At 41.0% G+C, this 18,510-nt stretch overlaps 1 long non-coding RNA gene across 1 annotated transcript in view; it reads right to left on the reverse strand.

The window, feature by feature from the left end:
* The window catches only part of LOC131816924 (uncharacterized), a 55,299-nt gene extending 37,320 nt beyond the window's left edge, over positions 1 to 17,979 (reverse strand). Inside the window, exon 1 of the long non-coding RNA XR_009348233.1 lies at positions 17,868 to 17,979. This is a non-coding gene — a long non-coding RNA (uncharacterized LOC131816924). The remainder of the gene's footprint in view (positions 1 to 17,867) is intronic.
* Positions 17,980 to 18,510: the final 531 nt, after the last annotated feature.

An 18,510-nucleotide genomic window follows, 5' to 3' on the forward strand; every position in this document is an offset into this window, starting at 1 on the left:
CATTATTTACATCAATGTGTCACCAATAGGATACCTCACCCTAATACCAGCACATACAGGGATATTTCTATTAGTAAGAAGAATGTTTCTTGCTGGCCTGTGTTACATCATAAATGTCACATGGGGCTCTCCAGGCCATAAGAGACCTTTCTTTTATCCTCAAACTATCAAAATTTTAATTGAATATGCCAATCCACAGATAGGCCCCTGACAACAGATTCCCCGACTAACTAATCCTTCCTATCAATCCAACCAGGAAAAATTATATCAAATATAGGATGGATCTATGTAGCTTACTCCCACAGTAGGACACCTAAGCCAAAAGGCCCTTTTATGCTTAGAAAAAAAAAAAAAAAAAACTATACCTTTGATTCATGGCCCAATAATACTTGCTAAATGCGATGGCTCCCTGTAGAAGCCCGTGACCATACCATTATTTTAAGGCAACCAAATAGGTTTGCTACTGACTGGACAAGGTGAGCAGACATCAAATGGCTAGCACTTAATGGAACACAATGGTTATGTGGATCAGATTTATGGCCATTGCTTCCAACAGGCTGGACACATGGCTGTGGCAATAAGATTTTCCTAAATCTAGCTAATTTTCCATTTCTAAAACAATGATGGACAAGGTCTGCATTCCATAGCTATGACCATCTGACATCTATTATTCTTCCACCAGTAGGTCTATAAGATGTTATATGGCACATGGAGTCCCTTGATAAATATACAATTAAGGTCTTAAATGGCTCTCAAAATACCATTATATTATTAAACATTAAAATGACCCAAGTGAGTAAATCAGTTACAAAATAGAATGGCAGGAGTGCCTGGGTGGCTCAGTGGGTTAAGCCTCTGCCTTCAGCTCAGGTCATGATCTCAGGGTCCTGGGATCGAGCTCCGCATCAGGCTCTCTGCTCAGCGGAGAGCCTGCTTCCCCCTTCCCCTCTGCCTGCCTCTCTGCTTACTTCTGATCTCTCTGTCAAATAGATAAATAAAATCTTAAAAAAAAAATAGAATGGTACTAGATGTCTTCACAGCAGTGCAAGGAGGAATGTGTGCCATAACTAGAGCAGAATACTGTGTCTACATTCCAGATGATGACAAAAATATAAAAGGGTTACTTACTGATATGAATAATCAAATGGGTGCTCTTAAAGGCCCTACATTGTCATTTAATGATTGGCCACATTCCTGGTTGGGAGCTGGACTATGGTCTACACTAAAAGGTCTTCTCATTCTCTTATTTTCATCATTGTAATAATCGTAATGTGTTCTCTCTTCCGCTTTGTTCTCCCCTCTTGTTGAGATACATGCACACAGTTCCTGACTCCTTTGCCCATCCAACTGATGGCCCTTACTACTCTACACATATTCACCCTGATGTCTACTCTGGATTCTACAGCAATGGCCTTCCGCTGCAGTTACTTGTAAGGACAGATAGTAACCAATTTTGGTCCACAGGTAGGGACATCTCTACGACCCCATCAGCTTGAAGAAGTTACAGGAGACGAGGCCTTTGTCTCTCATGAACCTTAAAGGTTTAAGGACTGAAAATTGGTCTGGGGAGAAATGATGAGGGATAGAAGCAGAAAAATGTTCACCTTTAACCCAGAAGGCTGACCTCAGGCCTGCATAGTTTTGATAAGGATCAAATGCTGGTTTGATAAGGATCAAGTGCTGGTTGCTGCATTCTTAAAGGGTCTCATGACTGCCTGTACATCTCACCTATAGTTATATCAAACTAAATAATAAGCACCAGAGAAACCTTGAGGAAAATATTATTCCTGAAGACATTTATGATCAAATACTCCCCGTACATCCCCTTCCCCTTGGGAACTAAGCGTCTGATCACCAGTTTCATACAGCAAAAAATGCAGCTCTTTCTGCCCACAGGTCCTGTCCCCATACTAATTAATCTTACTAAGTTGCACCATAAAACATCTTAAGAATTCTTTCTTGACCATCACACTCAACAATCCAATAGCACATATACTCAAATGTTGCTAGGAGAGTAGATCTTAAATATTCTCACTACGAAAAGAAGTAGTAATTACATGATGGGATGAGGGTGGTAGTTACTATTATGTTGTAATCATTTTGCAATTTAGTAATGTATGCAGTCAGTATGCTGTATACCTTAAACTTACACAATGTTATGTGTCAATGATTTCTTAATAAAGCTTGGGTGGGGGAGGTGGAGAAGGGGGAGGGAGAAATGAGCCACCAAGCCAGGAAAAGACATGGAAGAAACTGAAATGCATATTACTAAGTGAAAGAAGCCAGTATGAAAAGGCTACATACACATGGTATGATTTTAACTATATGACATTCTGGAAAAGGCAAACTAACTATACAGTGGTTGCCAGGGGTCAGAGAGGTGGGATGGAAGGGAGGGATGAGTAAGTGGAACACGGGGGATTTTAGAGCAGTGAAACCACTCTGATACTGTGCATGACATCATTCATTTGTCAAAGCTTAAAGAACTCTAAGGGCGCCTGGGTGGCTCAGTTGGTTAAGCGGCTACCTTTGGCTCAGGTAATGATCTCAACCCTGGGATCAAGCCTCAGTGTCCTTGAGTGGGGAGCCTGCATCTCCCTCTCCCTCTGCCCCTCTCTGCCCCGCTCATGCTCTTTCTCTCTGTCTCTCTCTCAAACAAACAAACAAACAAACAAACAAAAATCTAAAAAAAAAAAGTCAAAAAAACAAACCTAAAGAACTGTATAACACAGGGGATGAGGCTTAAGATAAGCTATAGGTCTTAGTTAATATAATGTATCAATATTGATTCATTAATTTTAACAAATGTATCACACCAATGCAAGTTGTTAATAATGGGGGAGAGTGCGTACTTGGGAGAGGGGATATAGGGGAACTCTCTGTACTTTCCACTCAATTTTGCTGTAAGTCTAAAACTGCTCTAAAAAAAATCTGCTAATTTTTAACAAAATAAGGGAAATAGAAGAAAAAAATCCATATTATATGTTTTGGAGTTTCTCAATAAGGGAGAATCACTTAAAAAAAATCATTTAACTTACATTTGGTTGAGATAACTATGAATGACAGGAAGAAAATTACTACCATCTAGAAGGACTTTACATTCAGATTTCCTCTAAGTGACCAAGTTCTTGTTGAACCTTAACAAGAAAAATGGAAATCCTAAAAAAAATGTAAAAGACAGGCAGAAATATCCAATCATTCTACTCTGCAAATGTGTGCTCCAATCTCTCTCGTTTAGCCCAGCAGTGTGATTGTATTTAACCACCCTGTATTGGCTGCCTATATTTTCTGGTTCCAGGGGAGGGTGACTCATATCCACAAAGGGTGGGGTGTGCAGGGAGGCTGTCCAGAAATTTGAGGAGAGTGAGGAAGAACTTTGAAATATTAATTCCAGTCACATTTACAAACACTGATGATATGGCTGGGAATTGCTTCCAGAGGTTGGGATACTGTGCTGTTAAAAGCCTTCCCCAGCAGAAGTGGTCTCAATCAGTTTTATGGGTTTTTTGTTGGTGATGGTGGTGGTGGTTTTTGTTTTGTTTTTAAGTAGGCTTCTTGCCCAACGTGGGGCTTGAACTCACAATCCTGAGATCAAGAGTCATTGGCTCTACCAACTGAGCCAGCCAGGCACCTCCCCCCGGTTTATTGTTTCTTAACTGTTGAAAGCCAGCTTTCCGCCAACTGTCTGGGAGGACACACCCAGTTCACCAGCCCCGGCTAGATTTGAAAGTGAAAGGTTCTCACTGAGCACACTGGCTGGGAACTAAGCCACCTGTCAGGAAGGAGAACAGGTTGCCCTTAACTCGAGGGTGCTCCCAAGTGGCTGTGGACCAGCAACAGGCCCCTGCAGAGAGGCAAGATGTGTGTGAGCCAAACTGTAAGTATAGACCTATCAGTGCAGAGAGAGCTGGCAAAGTACAGGGTGCAGAATCCCTGCTGTTATGTCCATTAGTGAGCCGGATACGCCAGCATCACAGGGCAAACCAGGAGCTTAGAATGACTCATCAATCACTAATACTTATTCAGCACATAATCTGTACCAGGCATTGGGGTAAATGCTTATATGAGATATCTCATGTAAGCTTCACATTGATCCTAAGAGGCAGGCACTCTTAATCCCCACTTGGCCAATGAAGAGATGAGGCATAGAGAAATTAAGTCCCTTGCCCAGGTCACCAAACAATTATGTGGTAGAGCAGAGAATTGAGTCTGGCTTGCTGGACTTGAGACCCTGTCCTCTCACACACCACACTAGTGAGGAAAAGGACAAAAAGATTAGGAAGAGCAAGGGAGCAAAGCAGGAACCTAAATGGGGCCAGTAGGAGTGGGCAGTGGATGGGCTAGGATGGAAGACAGGTGTGATGAGGACTCCATCTCAGGAAGAAAGCTTTTTAAGGTCAGAAGTATAGTGTCGGTACCACCGGTGCCTAGCATGGTGGTGAGTATATAGTAGATGCTCAATAAAAGTTTGCCAAATGAATGAAAGGAAGACCCTTTCTTTGGCCACCACAGCCATTTATGTGGAATTACCCCTAGGGCCTTAGTTGATATCCAATTGCCTGCTGATGATACTCTTTTTTTTTTCTTCATTATTATTATCATGGTAAAATATAGATAGCATGAAATGGACCATTTTAATAATTTTTGAGAGTATAGTTCAGTGGCATTAAGTACAGGTTGTGCATGCTGATGATTTTTAAATGATACACAAATTAAGAAAGCATCTGGAGTGTTGCTGGTTGTTAGGACAGAGGGAAAGGAGTGGCCAATCTTGTACTGGCTCTTGTCTGCTCACTGTTACTGGTCAAAGCAGCTGCCATAACCATACCTAACTTCAAAGAGGATATGGTCGGGAAAGAAGGAAACAGAAAATTTGTAAAGAGCCCTGTGAATGAGTGCAACTAGTCTCTTTCAGCTGCAAATGACAGAAGTTAGATTTGAACTAGCTGATGTACTTGATCCTGACATCTGTTGGTATGTCAACAACTGGCTGGGTACGCGGGGCGGAGGAAGAAGCTGGGAATTGGGGTGACCACGAATTGGCGACTGATCCCCATATCTGAGAAAGTCGGGTAGGTGGATAGAACTGGGCTTACTTCCAACATTTGTTGGGCCCAGGTAAGAATACAAATAGAGAATCATGTACCACATCTTATATAATTAAAAGCTTAAAATCAGGGCCCTGGGTGGCTCAGTTGGTTGGACGACTGCCTTCGGCTCAGGTCATGATCCTGGAGTCCCAGGATCGAGTCCCACATCAGGCTCCCAGCTCCATGGGAAGTCTGCTTCTCCCTCTGACCTTCTCCTCACTCATGTTCTCTCTCACTGTCTCTCTTTCAAATAAATAAATAAATAATCTTAAAAAAAAAAAAAGCTTAAAATCAAACAAACAAATGGCTAAATAAAATATATTCTCTCTACTTTAACAAATATAGCTTCATCACAATAAAACATACTTTGATGGCAAGAAAATGAAATTAAAAAAAAATCCATCAGGGGCCCCACCTGGCTCAGTCATTACAGCATGAAACTCTCAATCTCAGGGTTGCAAATTCGAGCCCCATGCTGGGTGTACAGATTACTTAAAAATAAAATCTTTTAAAAAAGTCATAAAGCTATAGTTTTTATGTGACTGAAAACCAGCAAAATAGTAAAGAAAGCGGAATGTAATTATTACTGCAGATGTAAAGCCAATGAATCTTAACCTTAATTTCCTTGTTGTTGTTGTTTTCTTTTTGGTGAGTTATCTATAGATAATATACATAAATTATCTTCCAGGAATTTTGAAATATATTACTTCTAAGATAATACAGAAAAAGCAGTATGATATTTTTTATTATATTTCATAATATAATCTAGGTAAATTGAGTAACAAAGATCTAAATAGGTTGTATATGATTTCTTTTCTTATGTTGAAACAATTAAATTAATAATCTAATTTTTTATAAAAGATTTTATTTATTTATTTGCCAGAGAGAGAGTGCACAAGCACAAGCAGGAGGAGTGCCAGGCAGAGGGAGAAGTAGACTCACTGCCTGATTTGAGTCTTGATGCCAGGACTCTGGGATCATGACCTGAGCCGAAGGCAGAGATTTAAATGACAGAGCCACCCAGGTATCCCAATAATCTCATCTTTAGTTCTTCATTTTATATAGTGATCATTTGGTGCTCTCTATCTATTTGGTGCTATCTATCTATCCATCATCTTCCTACCTATCTATCTAGGAAGCTCCATGTCAAGCATGGAGCCCCATGGGGGGCTTAAACTCACAACCCTGAGATCAGAACCTGAGCTGATATCAAGACTCAGATGCTTAACCAACTGAGCCACTCAGGAGCCCCTCATTTGGTGCAGTTTGTTTTTTAAAGAATTTTTAAGAGATTTCATTTATTTATTTGGGGTGGAGGGAATGAGTGGGGGGAGGGGTAGAGAGAGAGGGAGAAGCAGACTCCCTGCTGAGCAGGGAGCCTGACAGAGGGCCCAATCCCAGGACCCCAGGATCATGACCTGAGCCGAAGGCAGATGCTTAACGGACTGAGCCACCCAAGCACCCCATCACCATTAATTTGAATTAGATGGCACTTTGCCAGGGGTGCATTTATACTGTCTGAGAGATGGGACAGGCATTTTTCAGGATCACTATTCGATAAGAACAGTAAAACTCCAGAGGTTTTTGGTTTTCACATTGAATTGCAGATTTTATAAATGCCATTTTTTCATGTGCAAATGGACTGCCCAGAACTGCACTTGGCTTTCTGAGTCATGACTTTGTTATGAATAATTCTTTTTTCCCTCCTCATTGTTTTAATCCATAATTAAGTTTTCATTTAATGAAGAATGAGAACTTGCAGGAATTTCATCTGATCTTTTCAAATTGTGGGCTGAAAAAATTTTTAAAAAGGTTTTATTTATTTGAGAGAGAGAGAGATGGAGAGAAAGAGAGAATGAGTGGGGTGAGGGGCAGAGTGAGAAGCAGACACCTGGCGGAGCAGGGAACCCGATGTGGGACTCAATCCCGGGACCCTGTGATAGTGACCTGAGCGGAAGACAGATGCTTAACTGACTGAGCAACCAGACACCCCCCTGTTTATTTTCACTGTTCGTTTGATTAGTAATGAAATCTTTTTCACTAAAGATTTGTAAAGTCCTTTCTGCAGTTTTTATGTGGGTCATGCCTAGCTCACTATCACTGTTTCCAGTTTTTAGAAATATAAACAGATGACTTTCTATTTCCTCTTCTTTCAGGCTTTTTCTTCTCTGAACTCCACTTCTGCATTTTCTGTCTTTATGATAATCTTGAGTTGTACTCACTTTCAAAATTATTTTAATAAAATAGAAATTCATATCCAAATTTTTAGAAAATTTACATTCTCATTAAAATTTTTATAAAAACTCATAATTCTAGCATTCACTGCCCACCTAGTTCCTCCTTTATTTGTCTATCCAGGTGCCAATTCATATAATGTTTCAAGAATGTTGCATCTAGACCTGCATATATAAACATTCAAGAGTAATTTGAACTATTAGGTGTTACAAAATATTCCTCAGCCATCACTTGCAACTGTTGCAAAAACCAGAACCACTGTACCCCTGGGAAATGATACCTTGTTATATAAGAACACATTGCATTCATGCTAGCTGGGAGGAGGGTTTGAGAAGTTAATTGATTTGTCTTTTTTTTTTTTTTTTTCTTTAATGCTTCCTCCTCCTTTTACTCGGGTGCAGTGTCTAGCTCTGGGTTATCAGCACCACAACTTACAAATCTTCATGGCATTTGGTCTCGATCTTTTTTTGTTTCAAGGACACAGGGCTGGAAATATAATGAAGCAATTTCTTGGGACCTGAACAGTGTTAGTCATGAGAACAAATGTTTAGGATTGTGCTGTGCCAGCACTGAGTGCCAAATCCCAACTGGTAGGCACCCTTATTTTCCTTAACATACCTAGCCATTGTGTTACTGTTATGTGATGTTCTCCAAAGTTCAAGGGCTGGGCCTCTTTTGCCAGGGTTAAGGGCAGTGGGGGCCACTTTGTATGTTGTCTTAGGAAGGAGTGAGAGATCTTTGGAAAGTAGGATCCCTGGCAGACTAGAAACTAGGAGAGGGGCACATGGCTGGCTCAGTCAGAGGAGTGTTCGATTCTTGATCTTGGGTTTATGAGTTCGAGCCCCACGTTGGGCACAAAGAGCACTAAAATAAATAAATAAATAAATAAACAAACAAACAAACAAACAAGCTTGAAAAAAGAAAGGAAGAGAGAAACTAGAAGAAAGGAGTCAGTCCCGATGAGGTTTGGGAGTGAAGACAGGCAGATTCACAGTAAGGTTAATGAAGCTTTAAGGTCCTTCACTTGACACAGATTTCTCCTACACCCTACCTAATTTTGTGTTCTTTTTCTTAAAGATGACCTCAGCCTATAAAATGTAAGTTTGAAAAACTTAAAGTAGGGTACCAAGACTCAAGCCAGGCAGGTTCAGGGTAGTTCAGGGCATGTCCCCTTCTAGTAGCATCCTAGCGTACGTGATGGGAACCAGAGGCATATGAGCTGAAAGCAGAAGGCCTGGGGCCAACCCAGTCAGGTTGCACAGTGATGTTAGAAACTGTAGCATTAAGATTCATCCAGGGGCACCTGGGTGGCTCAGTGGGTTGGGCCGCTGCCTTCGGTTCAGGTCATGATCTCAGGGCCCTGGGATCGAGTCCCGCATCGGGCTCCCTGCTCAGCAGGGAGCCTGCTTCCCTCTCTCTCTCTCTGCCTGCCTCTCTGTCTACTGTGATCTCTCTCTGTCAAATAAATAAATAAAATCTTTAAAAAAAAAAAAAAAGATTCATCCAAACCTCTGATCAACAGAAATATGGTGCAAGTCACACATGGAATTTTTAATTTTCCAGTGACTACATTTAAACAAGTAAAAATAAACAAATGAAAGTATTTCTAATATATTTTATTTACCCTGATGTATCCAAAATATTAATGGAGTCCTTAAGCCATGGTGTGTGTTTCACACTTGCAGTCCATCTCAATTCAGACTAGCCACATTCCTGTTGCTCAACAGCAATCTGTCACTCGTGGCCTCCACACAAAGCAGGGTAGCTTTCGATAACCCCACCATTTCTACCGTTTAGTCAATGCTGGCTGGGGCACTGTATTTGTTTCCTATTGCTACTGTAACAGATCACCCCAAATTTCATAAAATAAGATGATACAAATTTATTTTCTTATAGTTCTGGAGGTCAGAAGTCCAACATGGGTCTTCTCAGGCTAAGATACTGATGAGGCAGCCTTCTTTCTGGAGAAAATGTTACCTTGCCTTTTTGAGCTTCTAGAAGGCTGTTGGCATTCCTTGGCTCACTGCCCCATCATTCCCACCTCTGCTTCCATAGTCACATCTCCTTCCCTGACTCTAACCCTCCCACATTCCTCTCATTAGGACCCTTGAGTATATGCTGGGCCCACACAGATAATCCATGATAATCTCCCTATCTCAAGATCCTAACTTAATGACATCCACCAAGTCTCCTTTACTAGGAAAGATCATGAATTTACATGTTCTGGAGATTAAGACGGGACAACTTCTTGAGGCAGTATTTGCCTGCCACAGGTGTTTAGGAGAGGCTGAGGCTTCAGGGGAAAGATGTTAGGGCCTTCAGCCAAAGCAGGGTCAGGGGAAGAAAGAATGGCTCATTCTTTCAATAAGTTGAAATTTCACAGGAGAAAAATGGAGGAAGCTGAAGGTATTGGGTCTTTGAGGTAAAACCTGGTTTAAGATTGTTCTACCAGGTTTCCTGTTTCCTCTCCTCTCCTCTTCCTCCCTCCTTCTTTTCTTTCCCTCTTTCTTTTCCTTCCTTTCTTCCTTCCTTCCTTCTTTCCTTCTTTCCTTCTCTGTTTAGGAAACTTGCCACAGTTTTCCTCAAGGATCATATCCATTCCACACCATTTCCTTCCTCCCTGTCTGCAACACATACATCCTCTCAGTGTACAAATCAGGCAAAACTCTCACAATGTGCTCAGTGGCAGAGTGCTTCATTCAAAAATTAAAATATTTGGATCACCTGGTTGGCTCAGTCAGTAGAGGATGTGACTCTTGATCTCAGGGATATGAGTTCACGCCCCACACTGGGCATGGAGATTACTTTTTAAATTAAAAAATTGTTTAAGTTAAAAAAATTTTTTTAAAGATTTTATTTATTTATTTGAGAGAGAGAGTATGCACATGAGTGGGGGAGGGTTGGGGAGGGTAACAAACAGACTTTCCACTAAGCATCAAGCCCTACTGGACAGAGGGCTTGATCCTAGGACCCCAAGATAATGACTTGAGCCAAAGTCAGATGCTTAACTGACGGAGCCACCAAGGTGCCCCAGTTTTTTAATTTTTAAATTTTTTTAGAGCAGGGAAGAGGGGCAGAGGAAGTGTGAGAGAGAGAATCTCAAATAGGCTCCACCCCCAGTGCAGAGCCAAACTGTGGGCTCAGTCTCATAACCCTAAGATCATGACCAAGATCATGACCAGAGGCTCAACAAACTGAGCCAGCCACCCAGGTGCCCCTGGAGCCTACCTAAAAAATTTAGAATATTCACTGAGTGAAAAAACAGATATGCATTTCATGTTCTCATAGGAATACTATTACAATAGGACAATGGACTCCTGACTGAGGACTTGGCACTGAATAAGTCAGTGATATGACCAAAAATAGGTCCTAAAAGATCATCTGTAATCCTAAAAGATTCTGTAATCCCCTAGAACAATAGAAGCGTGAGACTCCACAATTTCTATAAAACACTCTCTGCAATGATTACACAGGGAGTCCAATGAGCTGTGCAGTATATAAAAGTGTCACTGGATCATATATTTGATCTAGAGCCTAATTGGATGGCCATAATACTGTCAATGAAAACCTTGCTCAATTTGTTAGAGTTTAGGATGGTTCATATGAGATGATTTAATGACCCCAAATATCTCAGAGATGCCTTTATTTTCTCTTGGTATATTTCCCTGGAGCCAGCAAAGCTATATTAAACTATTTCCATGAGTCAGTACATCCAGGGATCAAGTGCTCAATGCATTATTGGTAAGGGTGGTCGTCCTGGCCAACTTGGCCCAGAGCACTGAAGAAGACATATGGGAAGGGGTGGGGATGTGGTACTTCATACACCTGCTCAGTGGTGTTCAGCTGGCTCAGTCGGTAGAGCATATGACTCTTGATCTCAGGGTCATGAGTTTGAGTCCCACAATGGGTGTAGAGATTATTTAAAATACACATACATCCATCCACTCAGGATATATACCCAGAGAAGATGGTCTGTAGGTATGGGTTCTGGGAGGCTGTCCAATTTACAGGCAGGGTATGGAATCTGGGGACCAGGACAATTGATGATGATAAGCATTTTTTTTTAGTAAAGCAGGAGGTATAGGGGTCATCTGATACGGCAAGAGGTTGAGAGAGGATAGCAACAGAACAAGTAATAAATTGACCTCTTTGGTACTCTTGGATGCCACACTCACTTTAAGATGCTTTGGAGTGACCCCCAAAGATCTGTGACATGTAGTCATTTGTGATTTTGCTAGGACAAGCATCTTAAACACCTGACACATGGGAACTAGCTGAATGAATGACCAGTCAGCTGCTGATGCAAGTATTAAAGCAAAGAGAAATTCAGTCAGAAAATGAAATATAACTGAATATCAGAATCAGCACTGCTGGGCTCAAAGGGAGGAACATTCTGATTGGACCCTATAAAACAAATTGAAGAAGCTGTTTGAATATGCCACAAAAGCTAATGATTAAGGCAAAGTTACATTTTAGTGAAATTTGAAAAGGAGACGAAAATGGAAGGAGGCTATGTACAACAGGCAGGTGACTCTGCTTCTGGAGAATAAGAACCACTTGTACAAACAATGTAGGGGTTCAGAGTGGCTGGGAGGAGTATTGCTCAAGCATGTCATGGGTTGGCTGCTATCGGAAATTAGACTTGAAGGAGCTGATATCAGGAAAGCCTGTTTGGAAGGAGTGCCCACAGCTCCTGGCTGGAGTTCAGAGGATTTGGGTGGGGTTGGTGGGGTGCAGCAAGTCAGGAACTTAGTCCTAGGAGGCCTAGAGAGAATGCAGACAATCAGGCTTTTTTTTTTTTTTTTTTTTTTTTTTTTTTTTTTTGCTCCAGAAGAAAGGCAGAAGCCAGCCAACAGAACCTAGGACAGGGGTAAGAAGTCAGAGGTGGCCTCCGAGCAATCTTAACTTTGTGTTGTATCCCCAAGCAGCAGACTGAACATCCTTCATCTTCCTTTTCCAAAGTTAGAATTAGTCCTAACAATTATTATGGGGCTGGGCTTACAGATTTGGGAGGAGGACTGAGGGCTCTTAGGTGTACCAGGGGCCGGTAGAGCTAGGAACCTGGAAGGGTGTGAGAAAAATTGCCCAGTGAGAAGAGCAGCTGGTGGGTCAGGGTCAGACTGCTGCAGAAGCCCCAGACCAGTCAGGTGGTGTAGCACCTGATTTCTTTCTTTACCCGAGACTCTCTCCATGTGTGGCTGCCTGGATAAAGGTTAGGGCAATTTGTGCGGTGACAGTTTGAATAAGTTGGGATCTGTATTTCCCAGAATCCTCCTTTCTGCATGGTTCCAGGCAGGAGCTGGCCATAAGAGGAATTTGCATAAGATTTGGAAGGTGGAGGTGAAGCAGCAGCCATTACCCTCTAAAGGTTGTCACAGTTGGAAGCAGTTACAGAGAGAGGTGTGGGGGGGTTCCAGATTGTTCCTGTTCTCCCCTGGTCCTGATTGGCCTCTTTTTACCAACTGGTGACCCTATTGACTGATGGTGGCCCAGGACTCAGTGCCAGATGCTTGACAGTGATCCTCAAAGTAAGGAACTATACAGGGGCACAGCTTCCCACTGACCTCCCGGGAGCTTGCGTTTGCCATCCCATTTCAGTGCTGGATGTGTTTAGCTTCTCGGATTGACCAAACAGTGACCTCTTCTCTGATTCCCGATTTTCTGACTGATCCTGTACTTCCTGAGCTACTCCCACCATTGTGCACGCCCTCCTTCCTGTAATAAATTCCTTATCCCATAACTTCATAACTTAGGGCATTTCTGCTTCCCTGAATAACTTCTGACTATATTCCTGGTAGCCTGCATAGACTCCAGGGCAATCGAAGAATGGAACTTTCCACCTGCTTTCTTATTATAAAAATTCTTTGGCTGCAAGAGACAGAAAGCCATATTGAACAAATTTAAGCAAAAAAAAAAAGGGGGGACCTTTCTTGGCTTGTATCCTCAACCCACGAAAGTGCAGGGGTGACAAAAGCCAGGAGTTCAAAACGGTTAGTCTCTCTGCTCTTTTCCTGTTAGCTTCATTCTCTCCTCCATCAGGAAATAATGATCAGTGCAGCCTGGGTCACAGGTACACCAGGCCAGAGGAATGAGACATTATAATCAATCCAGCCTGATCACCTCCTCCCCACCTTTATGATTTGGGGTTGAGTCTATTATCAGAGGAAATGTAGCACAAATGTGGCCTCTGTGGGTATTGCTGTGAACCAGGAAGCTACCTTCATTTACATTGACAGCACCCATTTAGTAGATTAAATTGGGTGATTTTGAGCACAGATAAAGTCCTTTCTAGCTAAGGTATCTAAGAGATATTTAGTGGTTGGAAGACACAAACTAATTGCATACGCTGCTCAGAGAATCTGATAGTACTCTAAAGTGCTTTAAGACCTTTTACACTGTACTAGAAATCCTACAACCACCCACCAGGGTTTACTGGGCATCCTTCTTGATTGCTTGCTTGTTTTCTTAGATTTTATTTTTAAAGTAATCTCTACACACAATGTGGGGCTCAAACTCACAACCCCAAGATCAAGAGTCACATGCTCTCCCAACTGAGCTGGCTGAGTATTACTGGGCATCTGGAGATGGAGCTCTAAAACATGTCTCATAATTGGCTAAGACAGGCAGAAGGCATTCTGACAATGAAAGAGGGGAGACCATCTTTGTTCTTAGACATTACAAGAAACAAGAGAAGGAAAGGTAAGAGATAAATACAAGTTTTAATCAGGAAATGAAGGAAGTGAAAGATGGAGACCATTATACCCTTACCACGTTGCATCTCCCTAACCACAAACATGGTATATAATCTCTCTGTTTGTTTAGGAATTTTTTTATGTATTTGAATAAAGACTTTAAGTTTTCTCCATAGTAGCTTTGACCATATTTTGTTAGACTTCTTCCTAGTTAGTGTACAGATTTTGGCCCTATTATAAATAGTACTTTTAAAATTAAAATTTCTTCAAAAAAATTAAATTAAATTAAATTTTCTAATTGTATGCTATTGGTGAATAGGAAAGCAATTTGTGAGTGGGGGCAAGGATCTTATGTCTAAAAACTTTAGTGAACTTGCTCATTAGTTCTAAGAGTTTATCCAGAGAGGCTCTTGAATTTTCTATATATTGTCTTCTAATTTTCACATGAAGATTAATTTTCCTTCAGTGAAAAATCCAAATGAAATAATACAAATCTAGGACCATTATACTCTATACTAATTTTCCTTGCATTAACATTTATACATAAACTAATATTTATTTAGCGCTGACCGGAAATCTTATGGTCTATGGAAGTGTTTTGCAAAGTGTGTTGCATCCACCAACATAAGGTTTTCATATTTCATACTATATTCTTTCTTAGAGATTCACAAAGGCTCTGAGAAGTCCTGCAAAGAAATCTAACTTGGTGAAATCCTACATTCCAAACTGATTTTAACATGAAACCCCTTTTCAAGCAATATCTTCCAGTCTTCTGAGAAATTACTTTTTACAAAGGGCACACTTTGGGAAATGATGGTCTTAGGAAACATAGTCATTGTGAAATTGCTTAACTCCAGGATTTTCTCAAAGAATCTACTGTCTCTTTCACTATATTTTCTGGAAGCTGGGCTGGGCAGAACAAGGTTCTGCTTGGCTTTTGCAGTTTCTACTCTCCAGTCATTAACAATAACTCCCTATGAGTTAATGCCAGTATTATAAAAGAAAGAAAAATATTCATATTAAATATCATGAGACTACCTACTACTTCTTTTCCTTAGGAACAGTCCACAGCTGGTCACAGTGGGAAATCATCCTTAAAATTCTGCCTATATATATATATATTTTTTTTTTTTTTAAGGTTTTATTTATTTATTTGACAGGAAGAGAGATCACACGTAGGCAGAGAGGCAGGCAGAGAGAAGGGGGGGGAAGCAGGCTCCCCACTGAGCAGAGAGCCCAATGTGGGGCTCGACTCCAGGACCCTGAGATCATGACCTGGGCCAAAGGCAGAGGCTTAACCCACTGAGCCACCCAGTCACACCTCTGTCAATATATTTTAACTGATATGGAGATGAGATCTTTCTCTGCTTCTATTGCTCTTCCTGCTAAGCCCCAGGCCATCAGCTCTTATGCCATGTTTTTTTCCTTACATTGTACAGAACTACACATGTTTATCAAAAGCTGTCCCTTCTGTGTTCTGGATTATGTACAAAGGCTACAAATTCATCAGAGTACAAATAAATAAATGGAAATAGAAAAGGTCCACAAGTAGGAACATATTTTTATTAGGGGGAAAATGTTTTAATTATGTAAATCTTCCTTGTGTTACTCTTATTTTAAAGTAAACCTTATGCCCAACATGGGGCTCAAACTCATGACCCTGAGATCAAGAGTCACATGCTATAGCACTGAGCCAGCCAGGTGCCCCTTGCATTACTCTTTTTGATCTGAATGTTTATTCAATCATTTGAAAGGGTAACAATGTATCCATCTCAGTGGGTATCTCCCAGGTGTACATCAAAATCATTTGTGGAGCTCTGCAAAAATATAAATAGCTAAGCCCTACCTGAGAACCTAACAATTAGAATCTGTATGGAGAAGCTTAGGCACTTGTATTTTATTAATTTGAGAAAAAGTGTGAGCAAGAGAGAGAGAGAGAGAGAGTGTGTGTGCACTCACACAAGCTGGGGGAGGGACAAAGGGAGAAGCAGACTCCCCACTGAGCAGGGAGCCCAATGTGGGACTCAATCCCAGGACCCTGAGATCATGACCTGAGCTGAAAGTAGATGCTTAACCGACAAAGCCACCCAGGTGCCACTGTATTTTTGTTTTTTAAGATTTTATTTATTTATTTATTTAGAATGTGAGCAGCTGGGGAGGTGTACAGTGAGAGGGAGAGAGAATCTCAAGCAGACTCCAAGCTGAGCAAGGAACCCAACTTGGGGCTTGATGCCAAGACCCTGACATCGCAACCTGAGCTGAAATTCAGTTGGCACTTGTATTTTTAAAAGCTTTGCAAATTATTCTCTACCATTTACTCTATAGCCTCTCTTTTTTAATAAACAATTTTTCCATATGGCCTCGCCTAAATTTTTTGTCTGATTTTGATTTTAAATAATAAAAAATATTTTTAAGGAAAACAAATCAATTCCAAACCCACTTCCCAAACACATGAAATTTTTTTCCCATGTCTGGCTCTAGTCCTTTTTCATGTAGAGACATTTTTGAATTCTGAATTTGTCACTTAACATTTTATTTATAAAATTTTCCATGCTATCATATAGTGGTAAGATTTGTCACTTTAGGAAATATATGATATTCCAGAATGCATTTATTTCCAGAAAGTAGTACCATATTTTAGCATTTAATCATTTGTATCATATTAAAGCATTTATTTGTATCATATTTTAGCTAACCATTCCCTTACTATTGGACATTTAAGCTGTTTCTCTATTTTTTTTTTTTAAGTGATCTCTACACCCAGTGTGGGTGGGCTCAAATTCACAACCTTGAGACCAAGAGTCTGATGCTCCACTGACTAAGCCAGTCAGGTGCCCCCTGTTTCTCCATTTTAGAATGCTCTAGAAAAAATGGCAATGAAGAGCTTGGTGTGTATGCTGCTTTCCTTTTGAATCAATGCCCTTGAGATAATTTTCTGAAAATCTAGTTATTGGGTCAAAGGATATGAACGTTTTTTTTATGAGTCTGTTAATGATTACTAAATTGCTTTCCAAAAGGTTGAACAAATTCACAAAGCCATGCCCCAACTCCATGGCATGAATGCTCAAGTTTTCAAGGAGGAGCAGGCAATACTAGAGCCCTGTTTGCTGTTCCCATAACAGGTTGAAAAAACGTTTGCAAATGTAGCAGTCATATTACTTAAGAAGTAAGTTAAGAAAATGAATAACAACAGTATACTGTCACTCCTCAACTATCTCATCTACCATGTGCCAGTATTTTCCTTGCATTCTATTTAATCCTAAAAAAAAGCAAACAAAAAAGCGAACAACAACAACAAAAATGGCAAGTTAGATCTTACTGCCCCTCCTTTTACAGATTGAAGAAAGAGTGGAAAAGATTTTGAGTAACTTGCTGCCCAGATCTGGGTCTAGGTCTTAAGATTCCTGGCAGCCTCAGCCTTCCTCCTCTTGGAGCCCCCAGCTCCTATTTAGGGAGGTCCAGCAAAGAGGGAGGTCTGGAGAGATCACAAAGAGAGATAAACAAACACTGGGCCAGCCCAGCTATTCCAGCCATGACAGCCAAGGCACTAGACATGTAAGTGACGCCATCTTGGATCTTCCAATCTTAGTCAAGTCAACCAGCCAACAACATAGGGAGCAGAAACAAACCATCCAATGAGCTAAAAATCAGTGATTGTTTTAAGCCACTTCAGTTTTGGGATGGCATGGTTTGGTATGCAACAACAAATAATGGGAGCAATACATTTTATTTTGGTAAATAACAAATGCAGAAAGAGTAGCGAGGATACCTTCGAGCTCCCTTAACTCTAACACAGGCAGAATAAAAGTCACTGACATTTACCACCTTTTCATCCCGCGTCTGTACTTACCTCTGTCACAGCACTGACCCCACTGCACATGGCCTTCACCATGTTCATGTCTGCCTTCTCTACCAGATGCGGGGCCTCCGCCTTGGTAACCACAACACCTTACACAAGACCTAGCACAAAATAATTAATACACATATGTTGAATGAATCTTGACTTGTTCCTGATTGCTTAATAAAAGCACTTGAAATGGAATCATAGCTTTTATTTATTGGGCTCAGCACTGTGCAAAGTATTTCATATGGGGTATCTCAGTTTATCTTCACAAAAATTGCATAAAGTGGGTCCTGTAATTACCCTCATCTTACAGATGAGGATACTGAGAGGCTAGGTCAAATTACTTGAGGTTACAAGTGTTTTGTTTCTTTTTTTCTTAATTAATTAACAAGGAGACAGAAGTTTATTGAGGACACTGCAAGGGAGCAGAGGGTAGGACAACAAAGGAGAGACTGTCTGCCAGGAGGTGGGGTGGGGGGCTGCTGTTGTTGTTGGGGGTAGTGAGAAGGCATGGGAATATATGGAATTTTCTGGTTCCTGTTCCCAGTTGTAAGTAGCCCATTGGTCAGCCAGGGACTCTGGCTATTTTGAGGTGGGTTGCCTGATGGCCTGTCTGTATTCAGCCCTGGGGTCACTGTGGGTTCTTCTG

Source organism: Mustela lutreola, chromosome 15 (assembly GCF_030435805.1).
Source record: "Mustela lutreola isolate mMusLut2 chromosome 15, mMusLut2.pri, whole genome shotgun sequence".
In the NCBI taxonomy this organism is placed as follows: domain Eukaryota; kingdom Metazoa; phylum Chordata; class Mammalia; order Carnivora; family Mustelidae; genus Mustela; species Mustela lutreola.